This window comes from Pelophylax lessonae (assembly GCF_965119305.1).
Source record: "Pelophylax lessonae genome assembly, chromosome: 1".
Classification (NCBI taxonomy): domain Eukaryota; kingdom Metazoa; phylum Chordata; class Amphibia; order Anura; family Ranidae; genus Pelophylax; species Pelophylax lessonae.
The window spans coordinates 824,239,155-824,260,906 of NC_138768.1; the positions used below are offsets into that span (position 1 = coordinate 824,239,155).

A 21,752-nucleotide genomic window follows, 5' to 3' on the forward strand; every position below is an offset into this window, starting at 1 on the left:
ACGTTGTATTACGAAACGCGTAGGGTGGAGCCTTACGTCACCACGTCACTTCCGGGTTTGGAGCTTGGGCCGTGGAACGTGGAAGCTTCCCGGCTTCTCTTTACTGATCGCGGACAGCCTAACCGTAAGTCACTACCTTCGCCCCTGAAAATTGGCACTGTACATCGCATCAAGGGGTCCCCCTCTCTCTCTCTTTGTTTTCGAGGCACACAAAAGGAGGAGAGATCGCTGTGAAGGAACCCCGGGATTTCCATACTGGTCCCTATTATAATACAGGTCGTATACCAGGTGCGACACCTAGTGGTTATACTGGTGTTTGCAACCTGAGTTCTCTGTTTTTCACCAAACACCTGTTTTTTTTTAGTAAAGAGGACTTACCACTCTATTTTGTTCACTTATATATACATATGAACTTCTCACATCACTTTTAATCACGGATATATCACGTTATATAACAACAGTTTATTGTTCCATAAGTTATTTTATTAAATTTTTTTAAAGCACCTATGTTCTGTATGGAAATTTATGTAATCACTTACCACTAATCATCACTGTAAGACACAGTATTACCTTTAATAAAAACACTGGTTTTGTTTTATTTCTATTTATTTGGCACCAGCACTTATAAATGGGTAACTACTGAAAGGTTTAACCCGTCAAGAGGTTTGACCACCCATTACATGAGCACTTTATATAAAAACACTATTTATTATATTTGGCACTCAACACTTTATATCAAACACCATTTATTTATTTTTTTATCTGGCACGTCAGCACAAGGTAGCGCCATTCTCAACCTCTTTTACATTTTTTCACTTGGGTGGATAGTCTTCCTGTACCAGGCCCAGGCCATCAGGGGGGCCTGCACTGCTGGAGAATCAGATGTGGGTAGGAGAGGGGATCAGTGCAGTGGGGGGGGGGGGCAATTACATGTACCAATCCCCAGTGTATCTCATAGTGCAGCAGCTAAAAGCTGGCTTCTCCTTCTCTCCCTCCTGAAAGTTTTTAAATGCTGCAGGGAGACACAAAGCGGATTTGTACCTGTAATTGCCCCCCACCACACCAATCAGCCTCCCTGTCATCTTTTTTTCCTGATGCCCAGGCTCCCCTGTGTGCCTCCTCCCCCCTGCAGTATTCTCCTCTCCTCTGCTCACCTGCCAGCTGCTGCATTCAGTATTGTGTTTACTATGCTTCAAGTTATTAATGAACAGGAGCTTCTGTACCGAGCGCTTTCTGTTCATTCACTGTCCAGTGCAGCTGAGGCAGCAGAGAAAAGGACTGAGGAATTTATATTCTCAGTTCCTCTCTTTGTCTCAAAAAGAAAACATCAGGGGTCTGTTAAGATCCATGATATATCACCAAAGCCATCCCCTAACAATACTGTGAAAAAAAAGAAAAAAAAAAGAAAAACAATGGATAAAAATTGTAAAAAAATAATAAAAGAAAATTGAAAAATAATAAAAAAAATGGGGGGTTTATTCATACAGTTCTCTGGTCCATACAGTGAAAATGAGCAGTTTGTTTGTGTGGCTGGAGCCGCCTGTTACTCTATGAGGTACAAATACAGCCGCAGATATTAATTTGACAGGTGTTCTGGTGCAGGTGAGTGGCTCTGAATGCACAGCCTTTGTTTCGGAGCCATACTCCTGCATCCACATGGCTTTCAAATTAGAACCTGCATCTGTGTTTGTACAGCTGCTGCGTCCCCATCATGTTACACACAGCTCCAGCCACACATAATAAAAACACTGATTTACACTGTACTGGTCACAGCACTCATGAGAATGAGCCCCCATACCGCATTCATATACAGAGCTTTATTTATTACTTTGTACATGTAGCACTGCCCCCTAGTGGACTGCTGGATATAACACTTTCTGGATTCCCCTGAGTTACCTGTAGCAACTGTTTGCAGAAACTTACCACTTTAGGTTCTTGGCTCAGTCAAAGATGAGCCCAGGGGTTGTTGCTTTTGTGGTTTTATTTAGAACTGGGATGGGAGAAGGGATGAGTAGGATATTCCAACTGTTAACTATTCACAATGCTGAGGACATCTAACTTGAGAGTACGGCAAGGCCGCTGCTTCATCTTGCCACTTGAATGAAGATAAGGTAAGTGTTGCTATGATACTTTCTTCAGGGTACTCCCCTAGTACCCCTTTTCTCTCTGTGCTAGCTGACACCCGTCCACTGACTCTACTATCCGGAGTGGTCCCCTTCCTGGGCAGACCCCTGGGCAAGTTACTCTGTAATCACGGACACTGTTTTTCCAGATTCACTATCACCCCAACTCCTGTAGTCAGCTTCTCCTGGACCTCTGGGTTCAGCCTCACATGCACTGGCTCACCAGGCTGACTGCCTGTAACCATCTCCACCTGTTGCAGAAGAAGAGGCAGCCGCCACCCTCCTTCTGGGACCTGGCTTCCCACCCAAAAGACCTCTACCTCATGTGCCCCAGGCTTTTTATATCCTGTCCCATAATGCACCACTTGTCTGTGCCAACCCACTGGGACAGTTACAAAAGCCTGTGTATCATTGGCCAGGTTTCCCACGGCATCCAACGTGCCTCCCCATTGGATCTGCTGGGGACACTCTCTGAGACCAGATGAATACACACTGAGCACACTGAGCAGGCCTAACTACCAAATCCTGTTCCCTGATAAGCAGAGAGCATATACGTTTTGCCTGTTGCTCTGCTGATAATATGACAGAGCCAAAAACGACTCTGCCTACCTAGCACCTATCTCTCATTTAGATTTAGCAGGAGTATTTAGGCTAGGTTTCCACTAGTGCGGCTACGAAGTCGTGCTACTTCTAGCACGACTTCGTAGCAAAAGTAAACCGCGGCTTCAGTTAGACTTGTCCCTCATATATAGAGGGAAGTCGCGCTCAAAAGTAGTACACGATTTACTTTTGAGGTCGCGGCAACTGAAGCCGCGGCAGTGGAAACGTGCCCCATTGAAAACAATGGGGTTTGACTTGCTGTGCGACTTGACATGTGTCAAGTCGCACCGCAAGTCACACTAGTGGAAACCGAGCCTTAGTGTTTGTGTCTGCAAATATTGAAAACATTGTTTTAATAGTGTGGGGGGGAGGCTGTCAGATAGGCTGTATAGGGCCCTGTGATTTCTAACAGCAGCCCTGTTCACTGGGGATTTAAAACCAAAAATCTTGGAGTTACAACATAAAATTACCACTTAGCTACGCTACTACAGTAAACCCCCCTCCATTGCGGGGGTCACGTTCCGGACCCAGCCGCGAAAAGTGAAAATCCGCGAAATAGAAAAACCCTATTAAAATGCATTGTAGGCATGTTTTTTTTACTGTCACTGTAAGTGTAAAAGCATTTTAAGGTCTTTAAACACACGTTTAAAACAATAGAAACTCATTTAAACACATAAAAGATACTGAGAGACATAGCAATAGCTATGGAAAACACAAAAATATTTCATTTTTAATGATTTATATAGTAAAATAACATTACAAAAAAAAACGCAATATACCGGGACCGCAAAAACTGAACCGCGATGGAGCGGGGGTTTACTGTATACCACGAAACCTGCAACCTTCTATTCCTCCAGCAGTTTACACACTCATCTCTTGAAATCCCCTTCTGTTACAGACTTTTAAGTTATTATATTAACCACAGTCCGACCACCCGCTGCAGATATACTGTGGCAGGCTGGCTCGGCTGCGCCAACCGCCGTACCTGTACAGCAGTTTGCGGGAGTGCTCCTGGGGACGCGCATGCCCCGCCAGAGGCGTGCTCCTGCATTAGACAGCATAGAGGCCAATCCACAGAACCGGCAGCATTGATTGCCGCTGGGCACCCATGATCGCTCCCTGCTGAGAGAGAACGACTGTCTGCTGTTGTAAACACAGCTGACTGTTGTTCTCCCTGGAATGAACACAGAGAGCCTGTGATCCTCCTATATAGGAACACAGGTCTCTGTGTTCATTCCACAAGTCCCTCCCCTCACAGTTAGAAAACATGCCCCATGGCTCACACTTAACCCTTTGATCACCCCTGGGTTAACTCCTTCCCTGCCAGTGTATTTAGAACAGTAACAGTGCATATTTTTAGCAATGATTACTGTAGTAATGTCACTGGTACCCCCAAAAGTGACAAAAATGTCAGTTAGCGGTCCGATCTGTCCGCTGCAATGTTGCAGTCCCACTAAAAATTGCAGATCGCCACAAGTACTAGTAAAAAATTAAAAAAAAAAAAAAAAATTGCATAAATCTTTCCCCTAGTTTTTAGACGTGATAACTTTTGCGAAAACCAAACAAAATACGCTTTTTTCTACCAAAAATATGTAGCAGAATACAAATTGGTCTAAAAGGATGAAAAAAAATGATTTTTAGATTTTTTTTTTTTTTGGAAATGTTTTTTAGCAGAAAGTGAAAAATATTGTTTTTTTTTCTTTCAGAATTGTTGCTCTTTTTTTGTTTATAGTGCAAAAAATAAAAATTGCACAGGTGATCAAATACCACCAAAAGAAAGCTCTATTTGTGGGAAAAAGGGACATCAATTTTATTAGGGTACAGCGTCGCATTGTCAGTTAAAGTAACGCAGTGCCGAATCGCAAAAAATGGCCTGGTCATTAGGGGGCAAATCCTTCCAGTCAAGAACTGGTTAAAAGAAGAAAAAAATCATATATTTATATACCTGGCTCCCTCACAAGAAAAGTGGGGATAGGGAAAAAATGGTTATAGATCAATGGTTGAAAAAAGAGACTTTTATTGCAGGACACAGAGGCTTATATTATGCTTAATCTCTTTCTTTATTCCTCAGCAGCAAAGAAAGGATATTGTAGATAATCAAAGAAAAACTAAAAACAGCATGTACCCAAAAGGGTTAACCACATATAACATGTTATCCAATGAGAGTGTTCCTAGTACAATAAAGCCCCATGTGACCTTAAGCCACTCCTCTTTCTTTGCTACTGCCTCCTCAGTTAAAACACATACTGTAGCTGTTGACTTTTATTATTAGGACACTTACCTGTCCTGGAATCCAGCAATGTTGGCTGTCAGGTGCTGCCACTGCCATTGACGGTAAGGGAACCCGGCCGTGAAGCCTTGCGGCGTCACAGCCGGTTCCCTACTGCACATTCGCTTGGTAATTGGCCAGGAAGCAGAGGGAACAGTAGGGGTGGAACCTCTGACGTTCCTCGCCGCAGGGAGGTCTGACAGAAGTGGGAACAGAGTACCTGTCAAAAACAGGTACCCGCTCCACCTTCCCCCCTGAAAGGTGCCAAATGTGGCACAGGAGGGGGGTGAGGAGACAAATATGCGTAAGTTCCACTTTTGAGTGAAACTCCGCTTTAAATACAATTATCACATCTCTGTCTTAATTTGGGTAATTTCTAGATACTGTATTTATTTCCAGTATTTTTACTGCTGTTTAATCCACAGTTTTTCTCCCCCCTCCCCTCAATCATCTGCTTGGTTTGTTAATTTTCCAACCGTTTTTTCTGTTTACTTTTTGTAGCCTCAGATCTGAGGCGGGATTAAGCCGAGTGGGCAGCTGAGTTGCTGGGCAGCTTACTGGCTCTCCCCAGGAGTTCGTTCCTGTGGGAACACTCAGTGAGTTGGTTGGCTTTATTTTGTGCCTTGCTTTTATCACAAAAATGTGCCTGATATACTTATCCTTTTTCACCTCACTCCCCAGGGAGTGAAAGTCTCCTCTCACAGCAGCAGGGCTCATATTTTTCCGGTTACGAGTGAAGGATCTCCCTTTTTCTGTGACCCTTACAGTGGAGGGTCCTATAGATAATTTTTTCTGTCACACTTGTGGGAAGTTATTACTGTGCCATGTAGTCAAGTAAAGAAGTGGGAGCTTCCGCTACTGTTTTTTTTGCCACTGCCACCAAAACCCTTACACATCTGATGGTGTCCAGGCCACCCACACTAGATGAAGCATCACAGGAGAAATTGAACTCTGAGGAGTTTCATTCACTCCTAGATGCTACAATGGCTAAGTCTGTGACGCAAGCCATCTTTACCACTATGGGGCCATGTCAGATAATCTGTCCCACACGATCACTCATGCACTCATGCCCACCCAACGACCACCTACTCTCGTTCCTAATCCCCCAGAGAGTAAGCCAGTTGCCCCCAGTGGGTGTAAATCTGCACAAAAATCTTGCCATGTGGACGACTATACCTCCAAAAATTTACAGATGGACAGGGTGTGTCCTGTCACAGTGGATGTGGTTGCACCACAACTAAGAGCCCTCCACCAGGCAAAATCAGTGAGGAACTGGAAGAGGGCAAAAGCCTTAATCGAATCTTCCGAAACTGAGTCGGAACAAGAGGAGGCACTGAGCGAGTCCGATGAGGAAGAACCCTTACGATTCCAATGTTTATTCTCCTGAACATGACTCCTTGCCCGTACCTGGAGATGACCCCAAAGATGGAGTATATGGCTCCACCATTCTTGACCCTCAGGGCGGACCCCTCTTTGACCCAGATACCTTGCAACATCCGGTATCCTCAGAGTGGTACCCCCTAGATCACGTGGCAAAATACATCACCGCTCGTATTAGGAAACCAATTGATAAGGTGGCACGGAACAAGCTCCGGGCAGAATGCCCGCATACCACAATTCCTGATATGGCTTGCGTTACCCCTAATGTGGATCCAAAAATTTCCCAATTTTTGAGCAAATCAGGTTGGAAGGCCAAGAAAGGCCTGGACTTTTCCTTGGGGAACTGCCAGAATAAAATCCTAGATGTCCTTGAACCGAGTGCAAAGATATTCAACATGGTCGAAACAGCATTGGTAGGAAGTACACCTGCAGATTTGTTATCCATTAGGGGGGTGGATACAGCGTTTAGTATGTTTGCTGGGCAGTGCCAACACTGCATTAGCCACTGAAAGACGCAAGGCAATTCTAATAAAAATAGAGCCTTAACTGGTAAACCTAGCTATCTCAGAGCCTGGGCCACAGGCATAAGGCCTCCTGTTTAGAGATAACTTTGTAAAAGAGTTGGGCATATATGTAGGTACCTTTACGGCACTTGATAAGGTGCAAGCCAGCATGAAACAAGTGTTCTCCCAGAGAGTTTTTGGCGGGGCAAGCAAATATTGGGATCGTTCATCCCTGGCTCCATCCACTCCAGGTTTCCAGCGCCTGAGTCCAAGTCTGCCTCACCATTCTTCCCAGCTAGGGGCAGGCCCTGGCAGTCTCATGGACCCAGAGGTTCTTCCTATGGCCGACGGCCTTGTGGTAAGTTCCACACTGTCCTGGGTTACTCTTTAGATTTTGTGCAACACCCTGCTCAAACGCAATTCCACAACCGCATTGTGTTCTCCACACACGATCGATACTTGGTGACAAAGAAAATACAATCCTTAGCCTCCAAGGGTGCAATGTCAACAATTCCCCCTTGCACTCCAGGTTTCCCAATCAACCTCTTCCTGTTCCCCAAGAAAGGTGGAGGCGTTCGACCAGTCATCCACTTACGGCCCCTAAACACTTTTGTCACATACCACCATTTCAAGATGGAAGGTATACACTCTCTTTTGGGACCTTTTTTTCTCAGGGGACTGGATGGTCAAACTCGACCTGAAGGATGCATGCCTCACCGTTCTGATAGCGGAAGATTGCCAGAAATTCCTACAATTCCAGTGTGAGGAGACCGTGTGGTGGTTCAAATGCCCTCAGTTCCCTCTCTCTTCGGCACCTTGGAGCTTCATAAAGCTCATGAAACCAGTGGTTGTCCTTCTACGCAGCAGAGGAGTTCGACTCATAATATATTTGGACGATATCCTCATCATGGCACAGGATCCTCACCTGCTCTGCGAACACCTGTCTTGGCGAGGACTCTGCTGGACAACCTGGGTTTCCTAATCAATTGGGAAAAGTCAGTCATCGATCCCTCTTGATCAATAGAATTTCTAGGATTCACCATAGACTCCGTGAATGGAGCACTCCTACTGCCAACATCCAAAGTCAAGTCCACCAGAAAGGAAATCCGCCAGACGTTAGCATGTCCTGTTCTTACCCTGAGGCAAGTGCCCAGGATTATCGGCCTTCTCTCAGCATCAACTCAAGCTATATTTCCCAGCCCGCTGCACTACAGAGCACTTCAACATCTGAAGGCCAAGTACCTTCGCTTGGGTCATTCTTATTCAGACTCTGTTCTTCTCGACTGCACAGCCAAAAAAGAACTCATGTGGTGGCTACAGCACATGGAGGCATGGAACAGGCGAGCAATCTTTGGAACCACCCCGGACTTCGTAGTGGAATCAGAAGCAAGTACGCTCGGCTGGGGCACGCGCTGCGGGCCTACCTCCATCAGGGGAAAATGGTCCCTGGAGGAACAGGTACTGCTGTTAATCAAATGCCGTGAAGAAGAAGTAGGGGGGGGGGGGTGAGCCTAAGTCCCGCTGTGTAAGTCTATTGACCCCATAGACACACAGGTCAGGAGTACGCAGACAACGCTTCTCCCCATAGCAAGTGGCTGGCTATGGTGGACATAAGAAGAAGAAGAGAGCCAAGATCACTGCCGGGGTCCCTAGAAGAGGATTATCTGGTCCACTCTGTGCAATACCGCTGCACAGAGCAGGTAAGTATAACATGCTTGCTATTTTAATTTAAAAGAAAAATGACTTCCTTTGGAGTCCTGGTGTTTGGGATACCACACGTTTCAATAATGGAGGTTGGGTGCGCTTCCCCCGAGGCACAGTTTTCTCCCTTTTGGGGTGTCTCGAGGGTGGTGCCCTTCCGTTGTGGGGGTCGCCCCCATTACCCATTAGCTGGTAGCCCCCTTTTTAGGCTTTTCTGGGTCGAGGTATGGTCCCACTTGCTCTGACTTATTCCTGGATACTATATATATGCATTGTTTGCTGCATACCCACCCCACTATGCTGTACTACATGTTTCAACTACCACTTGTTGTGTAACAGTTTTCATTTCTGTACCATTTCAGTTATTGTTTGTACTTGCTATTCTCAAATACAAATTTATTGAAACTAAAAGAAAAATGACTTTAGTAACCCTTTAAGGGCTAAAGGTTAACTTGTTAACTTAGAAGTGTAACTCCTTCCTTATGCCTGATACACACATTGAGAAAATCGGAAGAAACACACCACTTTCAAAGCGACCACCAGTCAGTGTTGAATCTCTCCCGCACTGCTATCCTGTTCTGAACACAATGATCACTGCTAGCCGTTATAGCTGCTCGCAGTAATCGCATTTAAATAATCCGATCTAAGAGGATGGATCAATTTCAGTACAAAAAGACTGCCCATAGATGGATTGAATCCTGGCCGGTCCCTGCTGAACCAGCCAAGAATTGGTCCATCTATGGCTGGCTGTAGAAATAATGGTTACTGAGACAATTAATGACAGCAGATTAACCTAACTGGTCGACAGACATCAATCAAAACCAGATGATGTAATTCTTTCACACTCCAATCAAATGTAGAAATGAACATCTAGCTTGAGTTTTCCTTAAAGCGGAGTTCCACCCCCCCTCCAAAATTTAAAAGTCAGCAGTTACACATATTGTAGCTACTGACTTTTAATTTTAGGATACTTGCCTGTCCTGGAATCCGGCGATGTCGGCACCACAGGCGATGTTTCTCTTTTACTGCCCCATCAGCAGGGGAATGAGGAGGGAGGAGGAGGGAGGAGGAGGGGGGCCCGAACTGGTGACCTACCTAACCGTGGTCTGACAGAAGTGGGGACAGAGTACCTGTCAAAAAGAGGTGCCCGCTCCCCACCCCCTCCCTAAAGGTGCCAAATGAAGCACCAGAGGGGGGGGGGGATCAGATAAGCAGAGGTTCCACTTTTGGGTGGAATTCCGCTTTAAAGTTTAAAGGGACAATTGATATGTAAAGTTTATTCATAAAAGTTTGGTCAAGGTCTGGCTCGATAAGGTTAAGTATGAGGGTAATGAGGAGTATTATTTGGTGATACCTGAGGGGCATGGACACAAAAATTCCACTCTCCATGGCTGGACTGAGCAACTGGTGATAAAAAAATGAATCATTTGCTTGGGGGAAAAAAACAGTACTAAAATCAAGAAAAACACCTGATCCTCATTCAGGAAAGTTTCTAAAAGGAAAACTCCTCTTTCATTAAACAAACAATATAACACATGTAATTGCTACATAAGCCATTTGTAATATATAAAAAAAATTACCATTTCATTTTATTCTGCAGCAATTGTCATTTTTTGAGAGTGTCAAATGTCGCTTCCTTCCAATATGGCAATCTGAAGGCATTATATGCACTGTTGCTGTACAGAATACCCCTAAAAAATTGAATTTTTGTAAAATCTTACCGTAAAATTCCTTTCTCTGAGTCCTCCGACAGTCGCCGCCCCTCACATAGTCTTCACCAATGGGTATTGACTTCCGCTCCGCAGGAGTAGCTAGGCATAAGACTTGTTAGAAACAAAAGCTTTTAGCATAAACACACCCATGGGGGCTGTCCCACTGGTCAATAACCCCCCCTGCAGTAAGCCATCCCAACTCAGTTTGGTAGCATAGCAGTAAGTGTACAAGAAAAAACCCCAAAAGAGGGGCAGGGGCGGCAACTGTCGGAGGACTCAGAGAAAGGAATTTTAAGGTAAGATTTTACAAAAATTCAGTTTTCTCTTACGTCCTCCGACAGTCGCCGCCCCTCATATAGTCTTCACCAATGGGATGTCCCAAAGCAGTGTAGACATGAGGGGTGGGAGACGCAACCGTAGAAAAGGCAACGCAGTACCCACATCAGAGAAAGGAACCTTACACGCACAGTAAGAGAACCTTCTGGGCAACAGAACATGCTCAACAGGAGCAACAGCCCAGGAAAGCAAATAACCCAGGGGATAAACAACCCCAACAGCCAGGGACCCACAACAAAACAAGGGTCCCCTATGGCACTGCCGCACTGAGAACTTTGCGGCCAAAGGAGGCATCAGCTGATGCCAGAACATCAACCTTATAGAATTTGGAAAAAGTGTGCACTCGACGACCAAGTCGCAGCCTTGCACACCTGGGTCACCGATGCTTGATGCCGGTAGGCCCAGGACGTACTCAGTGATCTGGTAGAGTGCGCCTTAACAGGAAAGGGCGGAACCCGCTCCTTCAAAGCATAGGCCTGGACAACCCTCTGTCTGATTCTGTTGGCAATGGTCGCCGCAGACGCAGCCATGCCCTTCCGAGGTCCCTCAGGAAGGACAAAGAGGGAATCCGATTTCCGAAAGGATTCAGTGGACGACAGGTAAACCCTGATCGCCCTGACAACATCCAAGGAATGCAATGCAACCTCCTTCGGATGCTTAGGCTTCGCACAGAGCGAAGGCAAAACAATGTCCTCATTAAGGTGAAAGTCAGACACCATCTTAGGGAGAAATGACGAATGAGGTCGCAAGACCACCTTATCTTTATGAACCACCAGGTAAGGAGAGCGGCAAGACAACGCCGCCAACTCCGACACCCTGCGAGCCGAAGTGATCGCCACCAGAAAGGCAACCTTCTTAGACAGCAGAGGCAACTATATCTCCCAGATATTTTCAAAGGGAGAACGCTGTAACACGGATAGAACCAAGTTCAAATCCCATGGAGGTAAAGGCTCCCTCCGGGAAGGGGCCAAATGTCGCACACCTTGAATGAAGGTGCGAATTAAGGAATGAGACGCCACCGGACGTTGAAAAAGAACAGCCAGTGCAGATACCTGGCCCTTAGTTGCGGCCAGCGCCAGGCGCTGATCCACACCAGTCTGGAGGAAAGCCAACACTCTCGTCACCGAATATGAGCGAGGAGAAAACCCCCTGGACTCACACCAGGCAAAATAAGCTTTCCAAGTACGGTAATAAACCTTACCAGACGAGGCTTTTCTAGCCTTGATTAAAGTAGGAATGACCTCTGGGGAGAGACCCCTGTCTCTCAGGACCTGGCTTTCAACAGCCAGGCCGTTAAAGCCAGCGACTGTAAAGCAGGATGGAAGATCGGCCCCTGAGACAGTAGATCTTCCCGCATCTGCAGCCGCCAAGGAGGCTCGACCGCCAGGTGAACAATGTCCACGTACCAGGACCGGCGTGGCCAGTCCGGTGCCACTAGAATCACCAAGTTTGGTTCCGAGGTCATCCTGCGAAGGAACCTGGACAACAACTGAATCGGAGGAAAGGCATACATCAGACGATACTGATGCCAAGGGGCCACCAGCGCATCCGAGGTGTCCGCCCGAGGATCGCGTGTTCTTGCTACGAACCTTTCCACCTTGTGGTTTAGCCGAGATGCGAACAGATCCACGTCTGGGGATCCCCACTTCGCACACAGCATTTTGAAGACCTCCGGGTTTAGGGACCATTCCCCTGATCCAGGGTCTGGCGGCTCAGATAATCTGCCTGCCAATTCTCCACACCCGGAATGTGAACTGCCGAAATCACCGGGACATGAGTCTCGGCCCAAGACAGAATTTCGGTCACCTCCCGGCATCAGCTTTTTTTTTTTTTTTTTCATATTCGGGTATTTTTGCCCCCCTAGAATTCCATGAGTGGGCCTGTAAAAGCAGGACACACAGGTTGCCTGAAGCTTGATAAAAGTGCAACTTGTAAAATGTTGCAACTTTTCTTACTAGAACATTGATCTCAGGTGATTATACTATTCAGAAATCGGTCTGGAAAGACCATGGTAAAACAAACATTAATTACTTCAGACCAGAAAAAGGTAAGAATTTGCAGGAAAGTTTGGTAAAATCCTTGCACTGCTTGTAGATAATCTAGAGGTAAATGAGCCTTGGCAATTGTGGATGTAGTTGCCATCATCCCTATATAATGTAGAATATATATGTTTGAACCCCCTCCTGTGGGATTTTCTAAGGCAGCCATACAACTGCTTATATAATAAAATTCATTACATTTTATTTCTTCATGTTAAAGGCTTCCAATAAAAATACATCAACATTCAATTCACAACATGCAAAATAGTACAGAGGCAAGATTTCATTGTAGTATAATATTCAATTGACATACTGTGGTGGTTTTCCCAATCACTGGTTGGGAAAATCACTATATGGATTTAGAAAACCATTATGCCAATTAGTATTCTACTACTATGAAATCTTGCCTCTGTACTAGGCTTTTATGATTTTTTTGTAAGTTGTGAATTGAATTTTGATGTTATTTTATTGGAAGCCTTTTTAATGAAGAAATAAAATATAATGAATCTTAATATATAAGCAATTGTATGGCTGCCTTATTGTAGATAGTCTAGAGGTGATTGCACTTTTCTCAACAAAACCAGAACTATACTTCAAGGCTGAGATTTTGTTATAACTAAAAGAGGAAGGAGGTTTTTGTACGGCTCTGTATCACTGTGTGAGAGGGTAGCTGTTACACTGCTGACAGTAATAAACTGCTTCATCTTCATCCTTTATGTCTCTGATTGTAAGAGTGAAATCTGTTCCAGATCCAGATCCACTGAACCTGGCTGGGGCTCCAGACTGAAGATTGGATGCATAGCTGATAATCAGTGTTGGAGGTTGTCCTGGTTTCTGTTGGTACCAGTGTAAGCAGGTGCCAATATCAGTACTGGATTTACATGAGATGGTGACTGTCTGTCCTGGAGTTGCAGTGATCTCATTCGGAGTCTGTGTCAGTGTAATCTGTGCCCAGGATCCTGAGGATGGGAAAGAAACCAATCAGAATGTAGTGTCTATGTACAGACCATTTAACAATTTATACAAACTAGGAACCTGAGGATACAAAAACATGATAAATCATTGTATTCTCTTCCATACAGTATTTTTTTTCTGAAATGCTGTTCAAATAATTGATTCTGATATCCATGTCTCACCCTGAATATAAAGCAGTATGAGAGGCAGCAGAACTCCCTGAGAAGCCATCTTGATGTCTCTGCACTGACACACACAGACTACTGAGATGTCACCTGTACAATGTCTCCTATATAACAGCTGCAATCGTTAGGGGGAAACCCCTAAAAACAGGAAACATGCAAATTAGATCACATCTTCATATATCACACTTCTTTTTTTTATATAAGAGCAACAGGAAGAAAGGCCTAGCTGATTAGATCTCTGAGAGTCTGAATCAAATCAGGGACTTAACATGCAGGTAGTGGGATTTCTTATTTTATATGACTTTCCTCTCCAGTAATAAATATATACTACTATATAGCCTGGGAAGCATAGGTATTGAGGTTATATTGTCTTCCATAGACAAACACTGTACTTTTCGAAGTATCCAATGCAGGCTTTCTCAACCAAGGTTCCATGGAAGGCTAGTGTTCCACCAGAGGTTGCTAGGGGTTCCCTAAGCATTGAACAACGATGAGCTGATCTTCTACCTACTATGACTACAAATGTAAGGAGTCAATTTCCCATTGACAGGGCTGTCTTTAACATGGGGCAAATGGGGAAACTGCCCTGGGCTCAATCTTTATTGAGGGGCCCAAGGCAGCTTCTGCTTGGACCCACACTGCCCATAAATTGGGGCTCTGATGACGGTATTGCAGAACACACAGGGACATGGGAGGCTGTATTCCTGAGCCAGCCAGCAGAGAGGAAGCGGGGCTGGAAGCTCCACTGATGCTTTGACCCCGCCCCCTGCATCCTGTATGCTCGGAACAGAGTGGCTGTAGAGAGAGCAGTGACCGGAGTGGGAGCCCCGCCCCCTCTAAACTGGCTGGGGAATACAGAGGTCTATGGGCGGGGCTCCCACTCCGATCACTGCTCTCTCTACAGCCACTCTGTTCTGAGCTTACAGGATGCATGGGGTGGGGTCAGAGCATCAGTGGAGCTCCCAGCCCTGCTCCCTCTCTGCATCCTGTCTGTTCTAAACAGAGCGGCTGTAGTGAGAGCAGTGATCGGAGTGGGAGCCCCGCCCCCAGACCTCTGTATTCCCCAGCCAGTTTAGAGGGGGCAGGGCCAGGAGCTCCACTGATGCTCTGACCCTGCCCCATGCAGCCTGTATGCTCGGGAGTGAGCAGCTAAAGTGAGATCAGAGTGGGAGCCCCGTCCACTGACCTCTGAAAGTGTAATGAGTCCAGCTGGCCAGGTATGTCCTTACACCTATAGAATGCTTGCTTTTCTAAAACCCTGAGCTGTGTTATTCAACTGTAAAGGTTCTCTGACCCTCTCCTGTACTATGTCCGCAGTCTCTGACCATCTCCTGTAGTATCTCCACAGCCTCTGACCATCTCCTGTACTATGTCCGCAGTCTCTGACCATCCTTTGTAATATGTCCGCAGTCTCTGACCCTCTCCTGTACCATGTCCACAGCCTCTGACCATCCCCTGTAGTATGTCCGCAGCCTCTGACCCTTTCCTGAACCATGTCCACAGCCTTTGATCCTCTCCTGTACTATTCAAAATTGTAGGCAGCTTAATTATCAGGCTATTTTACCAAAGAAAAAAGTATATATGATAGTTTTCATTAGGGATTTTGTCAGATCTTAAAATTATTTGAAAGGCTCCTCCAGGGTAGAAAGTTTGAGAATGACTGGTCTACAATATCAATGTTATAGAAAGCTAAACATGGTTGTTACAGTCTGATTTTCACACATTTTGAACTTTGTTATGTCTCTTATGTATTTTTTTTTAAACTAGACTTGATTAAACGGTGACATATTAAAATATGTTTTTCCTCCATTGTGTTAATGGACAACTTTATCTTTATTTTTTGTTCCTCCTTTTTCCTTTGAAAGTTATAATTATTGAGGGTTCTAACTTAATTAGACAAGCACACATTGTGAAATCTATGTTTTCGAGGTGTTTTTAATACATTTATTTTTTGATTGTTTTGTGTAATCAAGAGAGTAATTTTTAAGACTACACAGTAAAAAGTAACTCAGTCAGAAGCCCAAACAATTTAAAGTGATCATGTGAGAAAATAAGTATAAGCAGCTACTGTCATATTTAATGTTTACAACAGAGGCACTAAAATCTCATATTTTTTTCTATGAGAGCAGATCTTGGCCAGACCTCTAATGTAAACATGCAATGGATGTTTCTAAGCTATTAGAAACGGACTATGACCTGACTGTAGTGTCTTTGTTGTCATCTTTGAGAATTCATTATTTAACAGTACATGCAGCTAGACAGGGAAGTGATAGTTTTGCAAACTGTCAAAGTGGAACTAAAGTTCACATTATTACATAGCTTCCAGCAATACTACATCAACATCAGCAAGATCCCACACATTCCTCTGCCCTGTCTTGTTCTAGGTTTGGAATCCTTGGCTATCTTGGCTGGCCTGGGATGATGTAAATTCCAAAATTGCACGGTAGAGTTATTCTGTCCTGGAATTGCGGCATGCCATGAATGTACAGCTCGGTGTGCATTCTAAATAATCTTGCAATCAGAAAGCTAAAAATCTTTAATTAACAAAAGAGACATAACAAGTAATTCACAAAGCTTTAACCACTTGCAGACTGCCCACCGTACATATATTGTGGCAGGGTGGCCGCTCTGCGCCGGATCGCACAACTATTAAGTGATCAGACACTTCCATGTCATGCATGCATGCATTTACACTGCCGGCGACTTGCTCCCGCTGTGATTAGGCACAGCGGGAGCTGATCTGCAGGTATCACGATCTCGATGTCCACCTGCACCCACCAATCATTAGGCAGAGAGCCAGAATGGCGATCTATATGGCCTGGTCATAAATGGAGGGGTAAATCTTCCAGAGGGCAAAAGATTAACACCGGGATCAGTATCTTAATTTTAGCTATGTGATTGTAAATTCCAAATAGCATTGGACTCAGCTGATAATAGCTGTCACTTTTTTGAAAATATGTATCCTTTTTCTGGTTTGTTAGCTTTGTGTATTTTTTTTTTTATTTAGCTAAAGTCAAAAAAATAAAAAATTTAAATTACAAGCAGGAAAACTCTGTCATGAGTCATGACCTGCAATGTTTCTTTTGTAATAAAACAAACTTATCTTTATTTTTACAATGTTTTTATGAATATACATTGAGTTGCACATGTACAGCTCAGTGTACATTCTCAGCAAACCACTGTGGTGCAGGATTGAATGACTTCTGTGCACATGCGCAGGAGTCATGTCATCTGACGGTGGCCATACAAGACAGCCAAAGACCCAACACCCTGAAGAACCCGGGGAGAAGATGTCAGTACCCTGTCAGGTATCTAATTGACATCACATCACTGAAATTTTTTAAGACAGTTTTGAGCTATTGAGAATATTTAGTGGATGTCATTATAAATACTTTGCTATCTTATCTACCTGCTTTATGTCTCCTATATTCATTTCTTATTCTCTGAGACCCTCTAGTGGTTTAGAAAGATCATAATTATTAGGTAATGTGATTCATTACGCAGAGGGGAAAAAATCACTGAATGATAGGTCAGACAATATAAATGATAATTATATGTATCTATATGGTGATATAAGTCACAATTTTATGTAGCACTGCCCCCTTGAGGACTGCTGAATTCTTCCCCTTTTTGGCTCCCTCTGGGTTACCGTTAGCAACTGCATGCACAAACTTAACACTTTACTTTCCATCTCAGTCAATGATCAGTCTAGGGGTTGTAGTTGTTTTTGTTGTTTTTATTTTATTTTTCATATTCGTTTTTATTAAAGGTAAGAAAGAGTACAAGTAATATACATACGTTCAAACATAGCTGTGTTGAAGCGTACAGAACCAAAATACATCAGGCGAGTGAGAAAGATGATTACAGTGCAGCAATATAACAATGCCAGACAGTAAAAAATAAACATCAGATCTACTTTCGTCATTAAAGGATATTAAAAAGCAGTACGATCCTCAGAAGAGTTCAAAGACTACAGTAGATCCACACTCATTATGGAACATCTCACAGCAGAGCAATGCTAGATAATGAGTAATGTAAACAAGGAGATAACTGAAAATAAACTATTCTCACTAAGAAACCCAAAAAAGAGGGGGCTTACAACACATTGGAAAAAGACATGGATCACATAAGGTCAAGAGGTGAGGGAAGGAGTATCCAGGAAAGGGGGACTAGGAAGGACAGGGCAAGGGTCAGGGGAAGACAGTAGGAGCCAGCAGGCAGCCGGCCGGGCGCCTACCACAGAGCAGCAAGGGGAAAGAGGGGGGGAGAGCAGGCAGAAATAGAGAGGGAAAGAGGTCCGATGGATCCCGTGCAAGGTGTCGGCCGCATAGATCGGGTGGGTCAGCAATCGGCCCCCTGCAGCACTCTGCCATCATCCGACAGGACAAACTCATTCCAGCAGCCCCACGTAGCTGTATAGAGTTCCCTCCTGCCCTGCGAGGTCAGTACCAGGTCCTCAAAGTCGTTAATTTGCTTGATTCTAGACAACCAGAGCCGCGTGGACAGCGGAGCGGTGGACTTCCAGCATGCGCCTATGCAGGCCATCGCCGCATTAAAGAGGTGGTGTAGAATCGATTTTTTTGTAGCGGTCCAGTTGAAGAGAGGAGCAGTGGAGGAGAAAGAGCGCCGGGTCATCCCGGAGAACATAGTCGGTCATCCGCTGGGATACCTCTCTCACCTGTCTCCAGAAGTCGCTCAACAAGGGGCAGCTCCAGAAAACACGGAGCATCGTCCCACGGTCTTTCTGACACCGCCAACATCTGTCCGATGCCTCCGGGAAGAAACCCGCTACTCTCATTGGAGTGTAGTACCAGTGTGTCAACACCTTATAGTTGACCTCCTGGAGGCGAGTACAGATTGAGGACTTCAGGGAGAAGCAGATAATATTCCGGCGCTGAGATAGTGAGAAAGTCCTTTGCAACTCCTTCTCCCATTTCAGGATGCCGGGCAGAACAAAGTCATCTCTGGGTTCCGAGAGCAAGGCATAGATTTGAGATAAAGCGTGAGGAAGAGGGGTATCGCATGAAAAGAGGGCTTCCAATGTAGTCAGTGGCTTCTCGAAGGAGGAGCGAGGACCCAGTTTTTAAAAGAAATGCAGCAGCTGGAGAGCCTGCCAGCGTGAGAGCATGAAGGGACCGTTAGCCGCCGTCAGCTGTGTAAAGGAAGGCCAGGCCACACCAGAGCCGAAGTGGGACACCCGGAAGCGTCCCGTCTCCAGCAAGGTACGGAAACGTCTGCCACCACAGCCCGACGGGAAGGCTCGGTTCCCCAGAATCGGGAACATAGGTGAGGCCACCCTTCGGGAGTCGTCTAAGGCTAGGGCCGCAGCACAGACCCTGAGGGTCGGGCCGATCAAGGGGTGTCGTCGGACCTCCATCGGTACCGAGCCGACATGCCACAGGGCGCCCGGGAGGTGCACAGGACATTGGGACATCTCAAGAGTCGTCCACAATTTCAGGGTAGAGTGTCTGCACCAGTCCACCAGTCTATTCAAATGGGTAGCCTGGTAGTACCGTCGGACATCAGGGGCCGCCACCCCACCGTAAGCCTTAGGCATCGTGAGTATCTTCCCCCGAAGCCTGGGGTGACGGCCAGCCCAAATAAATCTGGTGAAAACCGCATTCACCTGTTTAAAGAAGGCCGCAGGGATCAACACCGGCAAGGCTTGAAACAGAAATAAATACTTTGGCAGGATAGACATTTTAAGGATACTGCAACGCCCAAAACAGGAGTGCAGGCCGGAGGACCACTTGTCCAGAAGAGCATGCGTTGTTTTTATTTTAAATAAGGATGGGAGAAGGGAAAGAGTGGTATACTCCAGAATTTAACTATTCACAGTTGATGAGGACTCCTATCTGAAGATGCAGCCAAGCTGCAGATTCACCTTGCCACTAGAATTTAAGGTAAAGTTTCTGTAATGTATACTTGATTGAACAACTATCTTCAGGGTACTCGCCTAGCACCCCCCTTTCATTCCACCAGCTGACACCCATCCTCTGACTACTCTTCTCCAGGGTGGTCCCCTCACAGGTCAGGCCCTCAGGCACAATCCTCTGTACTCACGATTATTGTTTTTCCAGGTTCCCTAGTGTCTCAACCCCTCTAGTCAGCTCTCCTGGACCTCTGGGTTCAGCTCCTTCCTTCTGGTTCACCAGGCCAACTGCCTGTGACCACGTGCCACCAATGCAGAGGAGTAGGCAGCCATCACCCTCCCTCTGGGACTCTGCTCACCAGCCAAAGCACATGTGCTCCTGGCTTTTTTACCACACCCCACAATGCACCGAGACAGCAGTCTGTGCCAATCACTGGGGCTGTATGAAAGCATGTGTACCCATTAGTCTGGTTTCCTCCACTGTCCAATATGCCTCCCTATTGGACCAGTGTGAAACATTCCCTAGACCAGAAGAATCACACACTGAGCACCATGAGCAGACCTAACTCACAGATCCTGCTCTCTGTTAAGCAGAAAGTAATATAGAATTTGCCTGCTGCTCCTCTGATAGGCAGACAGAGCCAAAAACTATACTCTCTCTCTAGCACCTACCTAGGAGGGTGCTACACTTACATAATGTAAAATCTTTGCTATAAGTTTCAAGACCTTCAACATAACCCAATGTATGCCGGGATTTCAAGCCTTAGTTAGAAGAGTCTGTAAGTCCTTGACCAATGTAGAATAGATGTCCCCAACCTCTTGGGCTGGTTACCGCCAAAGACTCCACCCCCATTCCATAAACCTTTCCCTTTACCTGAACAAATGAGACCACACCGTGCTAGGAGTTAATTGGCCACAGCAGCCCTTTTATTAACCCTTTTACCTTAAAATTAACATAAGGAGAAAAAAAACATTCCTTAAAACAGCAAACAAATCAGTCGTTAAGCCTGTTGGTCTTTGAGGCACCCCCAAATAATTCCAAATAATTCCAAATCCTGCACTGCGGGACCTGTGCCCTGATAGGCCTCCAGCCGCGTCACCGGCTCGGAGACAACCCACTCCCCGCAGTGCCACCATTTTAAATTCCATTTAAACTGACATTAAATGGAATGCACCATAGGGACCCATACCAACGATGAGTCCCAACCATACCCTTATCCTAAACTGTTCACCTCCCCCTCCAGCAAAGACTAACAAAACGCCACCAGCACCCAAGGGTGAAACCTTACCCTTGCGTGCCCCTCCAAACCCTCAAGGCTCGCTGGATCCCATCTTGCAATCTCAGGGCCCACAAATCCGTACCCACCGCATTGAGGTGAACTCCGTCACCCCGCAGATACCGCCATGTGTCTACCTCCAACTCCAAGTGGCGGACCACCAACCAACCATTCCGACAAACAAAGCGCCCCACTTCCTTGTTCAACTTGATCCGAGCCTTATTGAGTCGCGCGACCGACCTAGCCATACTCCAGGACGTGCGGGCCACCATATCGGACCAAACTATAAGCAGTGCCGGAAAAGCCGTGCGCAGCCGCAGGAAATCCAATTTGATATCCCTGATCAAGGCCCGCGCGGACCTGACCCCCAAATCGTTGCCCCCAGCATGCAGCACCAAAACATCCGGCTGCCTGTCCAGCCGGGAGAAACAATGAACTTCTGGGATGACCCTGCCCCAAGTAAGCCCGGGTACCCCCATCCACCTGACACATGCCTCCTGACGAGAGAACCCCAGCTGTCTACCATTAGGACGCACATCAGCTCTCCGGGCCCCCCAGAAAACATACGAGTGTCCCAAAATCCAAACGAGGCAGGGGTTCAAACCTAGAAGAAAAGGGAACAAAAACACCACCAATAATCAGACAACCAGCCGGGCCCCCCACTCCCCAGCCATAAAAACCACCACCCGCATATTCACGACACCAACAGCTGTGGACGCACGTACAACAAGAACCTCCTGAACTCCCAGCGCCCAATACGTTTAACCGCATCATCGTTAAACCCCCAGCGCGCGGCCTCCG

General features: G+C 45.9%; 1 pseudogene across 1 annotated transcript; it reads left to right on the forward strand.

The window, feature by feature from the left end:
* Positions 1 to 6,338: 6,338 nt before the first annotated feature.
* Positions 6,339 to 13,279, forward strand: LOC309554004 (annotated as a pseudogene). The gene is made up of 4 exons: positions 6,339 to 7,233; positions 7,636 to 7,823; positions 8,018 to 8,265; positions 13,209 to 13,279. The product of its transcript is annotated as an uncharacterized misc_RNA (transcript).
* The last annotated feature ends 8,473 nt before the right edge of the window (positions 13,280 to 21,752 follow it).